Source organism: Raphanus sativus, chromosome 4 (genome assembly GCF_000801105.2).
Source record: "Raphanus sativus cultivar WK10039 chromosome 4, ASM80110v3, whole genome shotgun sequence".
NCBI classification, from domain to species: Eukaryota; Viridiplantae; Streptophyta; class Magnoliopsida; order Brassicales; family Brassicaceae; genus Raphanus; species Raphanus sativus.
Window position 1 is genome coordinate 19,776,260 of NC_079514.1, and position 14,625 is coordinate 19,790,884.

The following is a 14,625-nucleotide window of genomic DNA, read 5'->3' on the forward strand; positions in this document are numbered from 1 at the left end:
GTATCCATTCAGGTTCGTTTCAAATCTGTTTGGGTTTTGGGTTTCTCGAGTCAAATATTTCAGCCCCATTTAGAATTTCTAAATTTCAGTTCGAATTATATTCGGATCTTTGCGGGTTCAGTTTAGGTTCAGATAACCTATTTAAATTATTTTTTAAAATTCCCTATATATTTTGAATTTCTTAAAATCTATAAACAAAATAATATATTGTATATAAATCTGAATAACATATGTCAAAATACCTAAACTTAACATATAAATTGGTTTGCTTTAAATTTTGTATCAAAACTCAATAATTATTTAAAATATTTTTGGTGTTTTGAGTGTACTTCTACTATGTTAGATATTTATATTTGACTATTTTTATATATTTTAAAGTACTAAAACCAACCTAAAAGTATCATATATATTCTGTATGTTTTTATATATAATAGAAATAAAATAATTAATATGTATATAAGTTTATAAATCTTTCTCGGATGCATTTTGATATCCAAAATACTTCGGTTCGAATCAGATCGTGATCGGTTCGGTTCTTCAGTTTTGAGTTTTTTATCCAGCTTTGATATTGACATGAAAAATAAATAGCAATATATTTTTTAAATATACATCCGCACGGGCGTGCGAGTCAAAATCTTGGAATATTGAAAAAAATTGAAATGTTTGGAAACATGGATTGTAGTCTTTAAAAAAAAAATTTGTTTGAAAACAAGGATAGTAGTATTAAGAAAAAAGTAATGGGTTTATGTTATTAAAAAATTGAAATTCCATCATATTATAGTAAATTATCTATTTGGACCAGCTTTAAAATATACGAAAATGGGTCAATCTAATTGCCTAAAATATCTTTTTCTAAACTAACCATAAAACAAAATTTAAACTTTATATATATATTTCAAATCAAAATAATAATTCAAAGTTGATTTATATCAAAAATTGATTCTAAGTATGCATATATTCAAAAAACAGATTTTTACTAACTATTTTCCAATAACCATTTTATAAAAATGTTTTCAACATATATAAGAAAAATATAATACAAAGCCCAATTTCAAATACCAACTCAAATTATGGTTTTTATATTTCATATTAAGTTTTAAAAATATAATATATGTAATTATTTATATGATGGTACATATAAAATAATATTAATTATATGATTACTTATATGATGGTACCTATAAAATACGATTAATTATATGATGACACATATATGATATATAATAATGACTAAGGATGAACTTTCGGGTATCCATACGGGTTTGGTTCTGATCGGTTTGCGTTTCGGGTTTTCGGGATCAAATAATCAATATAAAAGTAATGTACATTTGGATTCAAAATCATTCATTTTAACAACAAACTACACAGAACTACATATCAATATAAAAGTATTGTACATTTGCGTTCTAAGATCATTTATTTTAACAACAAGCCAAATAAATATGTTGATTGGAGAGGGAATAAAACAAAACCAGAAAACACATCGTCTACTAGAAAGACTCTGTGTGTCGAATTTATTATAAAGAATTTTTTACTAATATAAATACATTCAATAACTACAAACAAATAATATATTTCATAAAAGTGAAAATAATACCCACCTTTTAAAAGCGGGTCAAAATCTAGTTCTTATTATATAGCAAACTGAGGAAATGCCCAAATTTTGGTGCATGTCACTTGTCTCATATTTTTTACTAGGGGTATTCCGGCGCTACGTGCCGGGTTCGGACATATTATTTTCATGGGTTTTTTATTTTACGTATTTGTTCATGTTGTTTATTTGCAATAGGATAAGCTGACAGTATTTGCTACGTAGATAATATTTGAACATCGTAGAATTGGTATATTTAGTTTATGTTTTGGTGTAGTGATGGAAATTCATGTGCCGGACTTGTGAGTATGCTTGGTTTGGACGTCAGGTTAATGTATTATTGTCAATTTGGAATAGGAAGTAGATATCAGAGTAACTACAAAGGGAAATCAGAGTTACTTTTGAAAGGAAAAGAAAAAAATATATATATAGCCTTCCAAATCATTTTTACTCATATATCTTCTACATCTTCAAAAACCATCTACCAACAGAAAACCAAACTCCTAAGAAAAGAGAGAGCAAATTTGGTGGAGAAAACGGACAAAAAAACCATCCAAAGTAAAGTAAGCATGCTTGCTGCTGCACTCAGCAAATGCGATTCAGCATGTGCTCGCAACTTCTACAACACCGTTTTGTGATATCTCTTCAGCCACTTCTGCTATCACACTGGCTTCCTTAGATTTGTCTTTTGGTGTTACCTTTTTTGTCACTGGTAGTAAAAGATTGCTGAAAGATAAACAATCTCCATCAGATATTTATCTAGATAAGCGCACCACACTATGAGCAAGCAAGGAAGACATTTATAGATGCAATGGTCGACGGTTATTGACATGACTAATCATGATTCATAACAAACTCCAAAATAGAAAGATAGTCAAATTGTCATTTTCCCCATTATCTTTCAAAGCCAGGAACATTCAGTCCATTTGCTCAGTTATTTTGATACTCTGAGAATTAACTCGCACATGTATTACGTCACCAATTTCAGGCGGATGGTGCCCCTTTTGCACCGAGTTACACACAGCCTAGCCCATTACCCCAATCGAAAGGCACATTTTTATAATAATTCTATTTCATTTTTTTTCGTTTTCGCCTAGACTATTCTTTTGTTTCACTTAAAATGAGAAAATCAAGTTACATTAAAAGTTAATGTAAGTAGTTGAAACTATAATCAGTATATTTTTGTCAACTGTACATATATTTTGTTAACTATGACTGATTTTTGTGAATAATTTGTTTCTATTTTTATTAGTAATTTTTCCATCATTCTTTTTCAATCTAAGCTAAAGTTTGGTGCTTAAGAAAGAGAAAAACAATTCATCAGATATTTTCTTCTTTATTTTGATGAGACTTGGAAATATTTTATTAAATTATCATTTGTTGACAATAATTGATGTCAACATTTTGATTGGATTGGATTGAAAATAAAATATTAATTTAAAAATATGTTGTTGAACTTTCTAAATATAACATTTTGTAAAATTATAACATTTTGTAAACATGATTGTTTCCCTTGCTTTTTTGTAATCTTTTGTTGGAGTTCATGATCATCAACAGGCCTGGGCAAAAGGCCCGAACCCGGTCATCCGAACCGAACCCGGTCCGTTTTAAGTGGTATGGGTCGGTACCGGATCTTATGAAAAAACCGAATGGACTTGATTTGTTGAGAATGTCGGGTTATGGGTCGGAGCGGGTATAACCCGAAATACCGAACAGTTACCCCCGAAACCCGAGCTTCGCTAACCCTAACCCCTCTTTTCCCTATCGACACTCAAAATTAGATTTCTCTTGATCTTCAAGGAGAGAATCATGAAACCTTCCCAAATCTCGAACTCCCAAGATATTCTCACCGAAATTATTTCCTATCTCCGATTATTGTATCACATCTCCAACTGTTTTCTCACATCGTATCCGATTCTCTTCCTTGATTTGAAACCGCAACCCTAAGTCGAAGATACTATATATACTTCTGCTATCATCTTCGTCTCCTCCATCACATAACTCGAGTACTCAAGCAAAGGTACTCTTCCTTTTACAGAGTACTCGATTCTTGTTTCAATTTTTTTTCTTGCTTTCGGGTTTTTTTGTTACCGTTGAATTTTAAAGATAGAAACTTTTCTGTTTTGTTTCGTTTTAATCAAGCATCACGATTCAAGACTTATAATAGGTTTTGTAAGATACCAATTTTATGTTCTGTTTCGTAGTAATCAAGCATCAAAATTTTTGATCTAGCTTTCTGTTTTGTTTCTTGAACTTACGGTTTGGTTTTTCGTTTGTTTTTAAGAAGATCGAGAAGCTTATGTTTTGTCTCTTTTTAATCAAGCATCACGATTCATGCAAAAACAAGTTCATTTACATGAACTTGTTGACTTGTGAAATGAAAACATATCGTGATTGTTGATGTCTGTTTTGTAAGGAACTCTTTTGTTTTCGGTTATTGGTTCGTTTTGATGTCTGTTACTCTGTTTTGTAAGGAACTTGTTGGATTAATCATAGGTTTTATTTTTCATTAACTTACGGTTTAGTTTCGTATTAATCAAGATTCACTAGTAAACTAAGTTTTTGTTAGAGATAAATATGTTTCTACATTTAGCAATTTGCTGTTTTGTTTTACGGATATATATATATATATGTTTTGCAAAATAATTTCTTTCATGTTGATGTTTGTTCTTGAGAGATTAGCTGAGTTTTTGGATTGAAACTAATCATTGAATCGTCTCTTTTGATGTCTCTGGCAGATGGTTGCCTCATCCTCGAAGATCCCACAAACTGTTGAAGAAAACATGGCCGTTGATCTTCAAGTTGAAGGAGAAGAGTACGCACGAACTCAAAACCGAAGGAAGGCCATTGCTGTTGATGAAACTTCTGGTGTGTCTTCTCAGTCAAAGAAGGTGATGAAGGTCGTTGTGCCAAGGTCCGGTGTCTGGAAGAATTTCACCCGAACCAAAGAAAGTCGTGACAGATGCATCTGCCACTATTGTCAGAAGGTCTTCTCATGCGCTACCAAGTCAGGAACATCAAACCTCCAGAAGCATTTGTACATCTGCAAAGAGTACCAAGAATGGATTACCAGTCAAGGCACGAGTAAGATGGAGATCAACACTGATGGCAATCTGAAGTCATCAAAAGTGGCCGAGGCTGTTTTCAGAGAGGCTTCTAATGAGTTGATTGTGCTAGGAGAACTTCCTCTTTCATTTATTGAAAGCTCTGCTTGGAAACACTTATGCAGAAAGGTAATCAGTTTACTAAATCGTTACCTTTTTTATCTTCTTTTTACATTTACAGATACTAATATGTTTGTTATTTAAACTTGCAAGGTGAACCTCTACAAGCCACACTCGAGAAGGACTGCAACCAGAGACATCGTTGAGATGTATGTGAAGAAGAAAGAAGCTTTGAAAAACATGCTTCGCACAACCAAGCAAAGAGTGTCACTTACAACTGACATTTGGGTCTCACAAGTCACAGGTAACCTATTTAAAGTTTTTTCTTTCTTTTATTTATGCTATACGTTGCTATATCATAGAAAGTCATGTTTTAAAAATTCTAAAGTCGTTTACAACTTCTGTGCATCTGATATATTTATAAAGAATATTTTTTTTACATTGTCACAGGTAACTTACATTGTTTGTTTACTTGTTACAGGTGCAAGTTACATGGTGATAACAGCACACTTCGTGGACGCAACTTGGCAGCTGAAGAAGCTTATCATTGGCTTCAAGTATGTAATGGACTACAAGGGTCAGACCATCGCAACTGTGCTCTTGGAGTGTCTAGCCGAATGGGGCATCGAGAAGGTATTTTGTATTACAGTAGACAACGCTACTGCTAATACTTCTGCCATTAGGAGATTCCACAGGGAGTTTAGTGAGGTTTCCCCTGAGGCATTAGTTCTAGATGGTAATTTCTTGCATATGAGGTGTTGTGCACACATTATTAATTTGATTGGTAAGGATGGGTTAACCGAAGTAGGAGAAAACGTGTTAACCATTAGGAATGCTATCCAGTATGTTCGTTCTTCAACACCTAGGCTTAATGCATTTGATCTTAGAGTTACCACTGGGAGAATGAGTCGGGGTAGCTTGCCATTGGATATTAAGACTAGATGGAATTCAACTTTCCTTATGCTGTCTAGGGCTCTTCAGTTTAGAGCAGCGTTTGATAAGATGGAGGCAGAAGATAGGTTATATAATGACTATTTTTTGGAGATGGAAAATGGAGTTAAGAGGTGTGGACCACCTTCTTTGAGAGACTGGAGTGCTGTTGATAAACTCAAGAGGTTTCTCATAATCTTTTACAACAGCAATCTAGTTGTTTCTGCCTCATCGAAGGTGAATTCTTACCAATGCTACGGTGAGATAGTGACCATAGAAAGAAACCTCACTGCACTGGCCAACAGCTTCGATCCAGAGTTGAAGGTGAAGGCGTCAGAGATGTTGCAGAAGTTCCACAAGTACTGGGATGGTATCAAGAGTGTCAACAGGATGCTGATCTTAGCCACAGTTTTCGATCCAAGGAAGAAGATGCAATTTGCCAAGCTGTGCTTCGAGAAGCTGTATGAGAAGGACAGCTTGGAGACTAACGCAATGCTTGAATCCGTTGGTGATCTCCTCAGGTATATGCCCATTAATCCATCTCATATTACTTGTATAAATATTTAATTTATGTGCTTTAATTTTTTTTTCTCAGGTCTATGTTCAAGGAGTACAACACAAGATTCAGAGGGTCTGCTGGAGAAGCCTCTCAGTCAAATCACGCATCATCATCTCAGCCTCCACCCGAGTCCCAAGATCAAGGAGCGGATAGAATGGAGCTGGTGGTTGAAGATTTCGGTTACGAGAAGATGGACTGTGTGTACAAGGAGCTGGTCGCTGAGAAGGGAGAGGATACAAGGGATGAACTTGAAGTGTACTTGAAGGAGGCAGTTGAAACTCCTAAGGTCTTGCTTGGTGTTGAGTTCGACATTCTCTCTTGGTGGAAGGTTCAGAAGATGAAGTATCATGTGCTTGCTGAGATGGCAAGAGATCTCTTTGCCATGCAAGTTTCTTCAGTGGCATCCGAGAGTGCTTTTAGCACAAGTGGTAGGATCTTGGAGCCATATCGAAGCTGCTTGACTCATTACATGATCGAAGTTCTCATGTCCACCGAGCAATGGATGCATGCTGATATCAAGGTGACTGAGCAAGTGACTACAAATGAGCAGATGCTTGCTGATGTGGAGATGCTTGATCGACTTCAGAAAGGTGTGTATATCTCTTCCCTTAAGTTTATTTATACTGTCTTATGTAATGGATTTGTTTATGCTAAGCTCCTTCTTATGCTTTGTTTATATGTTGCAGAGTTTCAAGCACAGAGGCTTGATGATTGAAAGTTCAAGTTTGAAGTATGAAGTAGAAGAAGGCTGCGTGAAGGTTGAAGTATGGACCTTGAAATTTTCTGCATTTGGTTTTTATTTCTTTCTAGTTTGAATAATGTTTCTCAATTTGGTTTTATGGATTTGGTTCTGCATTTGGTTTTTGACTCTGCTATCAATAATAAAGGTGTTTTCTTAAAGATGTGTTGCCTTAGGTTTTTCTTTTCCGTTTGGATGCTATATTTCTGTGGTTTTGGCGCTTTCTTGTGCTGTAAGTTATGATTTCTTTTTAAAAATTTCGGTTACATTCGCTACAATCAGTACATTTCAGAACCGATACACTTAATCAAACCCGGTACCGAAAGTATTCCGGGTTCAACCGGTTCCACGCTAGTCTACCACCCCCGATCCGAACCGGAAGTGCTCCGAACCGATACTGAACCAAATTTCAATTATACCCGAATGGAGGTTGTTTTGGTTAACCAAGAAAACCCGAACCCGGTTAGTATGGAACCGAAATCCGAATGGTACACCGGTTGCCCAGCCCTAATCATCAAGATCAAAGCTAATCTGATTTCTTTGGCTAGAATATCTTTATTATTCTCTAACTGAGACCTCACAACCTTGGTGGCTTCTAACATTCTTTATCAGTCAGAAGCTTTGGCCATCTCTTCTTCGAACGTTAGGGATTTGCCAATCACGCTGGCTCTATGCAAGCAACATGACTTTTTAAGTTTCAAGCAGCTCGGAAATCTGGACGCAACTCACTACGCGCTGGGTTCATATATTTTATTCTCTAAAGATTTCAATTGTTTTTTTGTCTATTGATAATGGTTAATGACAATAAAATGGAGTAACTTTTATTCTTTTGTTCATACTTTATTTTCCATTTCCAAATTATGGAGCGGAGATATAGATATTGCACATAATTAAATGGTGGAAGCCTTGTTACTATATTCTTATTCAATGCTGGCGATTATAGTTAAATACATATATTCATTTACTTTTATGTTTGTTTAAACTGTTTAGGACATTCTTCTAGTGAAGTTTTTATCTATTTGAAGATTTTATTATTATATTGCAAACTTTATTAATTATATACCAGAAAGTTTGATCTATTTGAAGATTTTAATATTATATCGCGACTTTTATTCAAAGATTCGATAAGTTTAAAGTGTACAATATTTCAAAGTTTAGTTAGTTATCGGAAAATTAAATAACAAAGAGTACACAGGAAGTGATCTTGTACATGTATTAATAAATTATTTTATGTATACCACAATAATTTTAAATATTAGTGATTGGCCAGGATGGGTAATGACATCGGTTTGGAAATTTGAAGAAGTTTGTCGATTATTAATAGTATGATTTGAATTCATTTGTTGATGCTTTGTAATGGGTGAGGTAGGAAAATGTTCATATTGTATACACGTGAATACTTAATGCCAAAAAGATTATAAATAAGATTTTGGATTTGTAAAACTTTATTATTTGTCAAGGTAAACTCTGTAAGATATTTGAGCCATTTGACCGTAGCGTACAGCGGACACAACGGAGTAGCTCACATGGTCTTCTTTTGAATGAATAACCATGAGACCAAAGGCTTATTAATTTCCTAGTACAACATTTAGTACATGTTAATCATCACATCCGAGGCAAGTGAACGGATACACCCACTCGGTTATACCACGCTTTGTTGTTGCGCTTAGCCTCCCAACTTGTCTCTTACCACTAACCAGTTCTAGCAATAAGATACCAACACTGTACACGTCCTCGACTTCTGATTCTTTCCCTGATGCAACACATTCTGGTGAGATATACCCATTGTTACTTCTGGCTTTAGTAGCTCCATTGTTCGTCATCATCTGGCATCAGTCTGCCATTTCCAAAGTCCATAACACGAGGTTCGCACTCAAAGTCTAGCAACATGTTGCTAGCTCTGACATCTCCCTTGACTATATGCGGGGTTGCATGACGGTATAGGTATCTGAGCAAAAGACTAAAAATGTCAGAAACTAAGAACATATTAAACTTATTCTTGAATGGTTTTAGAGCTTGAGACTCACGCAAGGGCCTGAGCAGATCTTATGGCAATCTTTATCCGAGTGATCGAATCTAGAGACCATTATGCTGAATGCTGGCCATGAAGATTTGAGACATGACTCAAGTTCGGCATGTAATCATAGACAAGAAGACGTTCCTGTCCTTCATCACATACCCACGAACACTCAAAATTTCTTGTGCCGAATACGGGAAAGCTCGACTTCAACAACGGCTGTTACTCCATGCCTTGAGTCTCTTGACTGCAACCTGAAAGAACACAAATGATCAACAAAATACCTAATAGGCCAGCAGATTGTTTCACCTCACAAGCTGAAAGAAGAACGTTCTACATAACAGTTTCAATTAAAGAGAAAAAACGTTGAGATGAATATACTTGGGAATAACTGGAGAGCTGACCCCAATACACACTGCCAAAGCGACCTTCACCGAGTTTGTTGTCGTAGTTACAGATGTGTGTGGCCGAGTGAAACTCCTTCAATGAGAATATCTTCCTAGACGGCTCTGTTTCCACTTTCTTTTTTTTTGTGTAAGCGTGACATCAAAGGAAACTTAACCTCAATTATGTCCAAAGAAAACTTTTTTTTCAGACCAACAAATCAAGAAATGACAAACTGGGCCATAACTGATCTTCATAACTATTCAACGATTAGTGAAGTTGATAACATAGTATCTGTGTTTTTTCTAGAAACCTCCAACAAAAGAAATAAGCTTCACATGAAAACCATTAGATACGAAGGAAGGCATGAACATTGGAGCATAAATAGACTCCAAAACTGAAAAAAAAATCTTGCACACAATCAGGAAGAACTCCATAACAGATTTAGCCGATAACACTTTTCACTGTAACCAACGGAAAGATCAGACAAAACCATAAATGAAAGAAGAAGATTTTAAAAATTATCGGAGTCAATGAACTAAGAAATAAACAGATACGTACCTATCAAATCCTTTTCCACAACAGCTAGTACAAAGGATTTTCTAGCTGTTACAATAATCAGAATTAGAGGAAGCGAAGGAAAAGCTACGACTACTACATGTTAGTGATAGCTGAGAGAATCAAGTGCAAATGCAGTTTCTTTGGCTAACTCTGATGAATATCTCTTAATGATCTCTGTAAAACTCACAAACCTTGCAGAGATCAGATCAAGATTGAAGAAAAAGTATATAAATGAAACTGAAATCGGAAATGAGATGATACCTGAAAGTTATTGAATTCAGGCTTAGGGATTATGTCATTGAACTTCATCATGTCTGCCCATGGTCCATCTCCAACACTGACTGAAACAATCGACAAAACATATGAGCTGCAACGTGAAAGGAACTCCGAGAATTAGCTTGTGGAGAAATAGAGTTGTTGAAATGAAGAAGAGACTACTGCGCGTTTTTTACCTCTCGTAAACAATGGCTTTGATAAGTAAAGTGATATGTAACATTCTGATTAGGTATTAGCTTTAACTTTTGCTTCAATGTACATTGTAATAGTGACCCTAAAAATTACCAAATAGAATGGGCTCATCAGAGGCTACTTATGAGTATCACTACAAATAGTATTGAAGAATACAATTTGAACTTAAAAAGTATAGCAAAAATGAAGAAATGGCAAGTTTATGTGGTGGTCATATCCCTATTCGGCCATTTGGTGGCGTCACGTGTAGAAACTATTATTGAGGGGAGAACGGTGGAGATGACCAATAAGCTTTTTGAAGGTATTTGTGGGAGGAGAACGGTGGAGATTATCAATAAGCTCGGTGGTGGCTTAACACTAACACTCCATTGTAAGTCTAAGGATAACGATCTCGGTGTCCAAACTCTCGCACCAGATAGTAGTTGGTCATTCAAGTTTACACCAGCTTTTTTTGGCACAACTCGCTTTTCTTGTAATTTTAAGTGGGGTAGAGAATCCCATTGGTTTGATATCTATGATGATGACAGAGATGTTGGTGATAAGCAATGCTATTTGTGTTCGTGGAATATATACAATGGTAGTCAGGGTGGTTTTACATGCAGATTTCAGGAGAGTACCGGTAGATATGACATATGTTATGTTTGGGATAAGTAGTTTACATATATATATATATATATATATATATATATTATTACATTTCTGAAATCTGAATTTCTTTGAAAATTCATGATTTGATTAAACTATATACTGTAATCATACGGAATTATCCATATTCGATGATAAATTTACTTCATATGCTTTTTTTTAGAAAAACGAATCCGAACAAAGTGAACCAAAATAAGATTGAAATACATATATATTGCAAACCTTGTAAAGACTAATCCAACTTTAAATGGACAATTGGGAAAACATTGATATTCAACCATAAAGCATTAATATAATTTTATTTCAATACAATGTAGTGAACCAATTACACTATATCTATCCAGTGTATCTAGTACTTATAAGGAAGTCGTCCAGCAAAGAAAACTTCATTATTTAATTTTAGTTAGACGATTTCTGTGTAAGTTGTTTCAGATTACTTTTGCAATTGAAAAATAAAACTTAAATATTTAATTTTATCCTAACGACTTACACGGAAATCTTCCGATAAATGACTTCAATAAAGTCTTTCGATAAACGATTTAAACGGAGTCTTCTGTACTATCCAATGTTTGACGTCGACCGGAAGACTTCCGTGTAAGTCATCCAGATAAAATTAGATATTTAACCTGAAATGATTTACATTGACATCGTCTAATTATAACTAAATATTAAAGATTTATTTTTCTGTTGGACGACTTTCTTGTAAGAATGAAAATTCAGCATCTTTGTCATCTTAGTATAAAAATATTTAAAAAAATAAATTTGTATCAAAATTTTAAGATTTTTTGTATTAATCAAAACATATGAGATATCAGTAAGTATTCGTAAATATCTGCAAATATCTATTAATTTTCCGGATATCTATTTTTCCGTATATTCGTATTTTTCTAAAGCAAAGAAAAATAAAAAATTATATATTCGTAACATACAAAGCAAATCAAAAATACCTTCAAAAATTCGGATATCTGATCTGTGCCCAGTCCTAATTTATTTATTTTAGTAGATTTTAAAATATCTTTAAAAATTAACGATAGATTTGACAAAACTCTTAACCGAAATCATATAAAATTATTCATAATCGATTTGATTTTAATTTGGATATAATTTATTTATAAACAGATTTTCCAAAGAAAAAAAAACTTAAAAATGAACCAAAATCAGATTAAATCTATATAACCTTGTATGTGAGTAAGTCAACTTAAATTGACGATGCCCAAATATTGATATTTAACCATTAGCAAGAACATGCTACAAGTTCAGTGTTAAAAAAAAACGCTAGTGTCCATGATCGTAACAGATCTAAATTATTTTTTGAAACCAACAATTTCATATAAAGCGTCTACTTACCACCTAGCGATTTTTGAGTATTTCAGTGAAGAAAATAATGCCTTTGATTAATTTATTCCTCAGATAGGGATCCAAAAGAATAAATTTTGTTTTTCAGGTGTTTCAAAGGAAAATATTAGTTAAGTAATTTTTAATAAATAATATTTTTTCATAATCATTTAGGCAAAACAAGGTAATAGAATATACAGCATCTTTTTAAATAATGAATTTGGACTTACGTTTGTGAGTAATGGTGAAGAAAAATATGTATGGAAGTGTTGATGAACGATAAAAAATTAATAAAAGTATAAAAAATTAAACACATGAAATCACTGGATCTAAACTTTTTTTAACTGAATGCAAAATTTTAATATTACATTAAATATCTAAAAGAATTATTTACATAAAATTATTGAATTCTAAATTCTTATTGAATCTGGTTCCATTTCGAGTAGTTTTAGATTTATTTTTTCAGAGTATATAGTTTTGAACCAATATATGTATCTATAAATTTTTATTTTTATTTTGTTAAGAGTTTCTTACAAACATATCTCAACATTTTAATTTGGTAGCACAATCAGATACATTACCAGATTTCTAACCAATAGTTTTGACGTAGTGTCAGTTTAATTTTCAAATCTAAAACAAAAAATGAAAAAAATATCAATGACTTTATCTTTTATGGGAAAATATATTTACATATATGTTAATGTAAATCTGTGAAGTGATATGTAACATTTTGATTAAGTATTAGCTTTGACTTTTGTTTCAATATACATTGTACTATTGACCCTATAAATTTCCAAAATAGAATCAACACCGAGATGGGCACATCAAAGGTTTACTATGAGTACCAATACAAATAGTATTCGTAGAATACACTGTGAACTTAAAAAGTATAGCAAAAATGAAGAAATTGCAAATTTATGTGATGGTCATATCTATATTCGTCTATTTGGCGGCGGCACGGGTGGAAATTTTTGATAGGGAGAGAAAGGTGGAGATTACCAATAAGCTTGGTGGTGGCTTAACACTAACACTCCATTGTAAGTCTAAGGATGATGATCTCGGTGTCCAAACTCTCGCACCGGATAGCAGTTGGTCGTTCAAGTTTTCACCAGCTGTTTTCAAGGTAACACTCTTTTTTTGTAATTTTAAGTGGGCTGGAGAATCCCATTGGTTTGATATCTATGATGATAACAGAGATGGTGATGGTAGGGATTTTCCATGCTACTTATGTCGGTGGAATATAAACCGTAGTCAGCCATGCAGAGCTGATAACAATAGATTTGTCAAACAATGTCATGATTGGAATAAATAATTTACATATATATTTTTTCTTTATTTTATTACATTCCTGAATTTATTTGAAGATTGATGATAGATTTGATTAAATTCTGGACTGTAATCATAGAAAATTATCCATATTCCATGATAATTTATTTTGGATGTTTCTTAGAAAAAAATCCGAACAAGGAGAACCAAAATAAGACAGAAATCCATATTGCAAACTTTATATAGGACTAATCCAACTTTAAATGGAAAATGCATTAAATATTGATATTTAACCATAAATCAGTAATATACTTTTGTTTCAATACAATATGGCGAACCATTTATATATTTTTATGAAAGAACAAATTAAATTAGCAATCGTCTAGTGGTGGCTTAACAGTAATCCTCTATTGTAAGTCTAAGAATAACGATTTCGGCGTCAGAACCTTCCAACCGGATAGTCCTTGGTCATTTTAATTTAGACCAAATATTTTGGAACAACTCTCCTTTATTGCCGTTTAATGTGCTCTCGAGAAGGATAATCATTTAATATTTATAATGATTAGAGAGAATCAGAGATGGTGTTCGTAAGAGTAACCCATGTGTCGAGTGTGCGTGGAATATAGACCGGAATAGGCCATGCAGATTAACGAAAAAAACAAATGTATTTGACCTATGTTATAATTGGAACAAGTAATTTGCATATGTATTCTTTTTTCTTTATTTTAGTTAAATTTCTACAACTTGAATTTATTTGAAAATTAATGATAGATTCGATTAAACTCTAAACCGAGATCATACAAAATTAACCATATTCAGATTTTACATTTTATATTATTTATACATAAATATAATTCTTAGAAATAAATCGGAACACCTTGAACCAAAATAGATTAAAATCCATATTGCAAACCTTATAATATAAGAATAATCCAACTTGGAATGGACAATGCGTAAATATTGATT

At 33.3% G+C, this 14,625-nt stretch overlaps 1 pseudogene; it reads right to left on the reverse strand.

Moving 5' to 3' along the window:
• Positions 1-8,398: 8,398 nt before the first annotated feature.
• Positions 8,399-9,543, reverse strand: LOC108850541 (PTI1-like tyrosine-protein kinase At3g15890; annotated as a pseudogene).
• Positions 9,544-14,625: the final 5,082 nt, after the last annotated feature.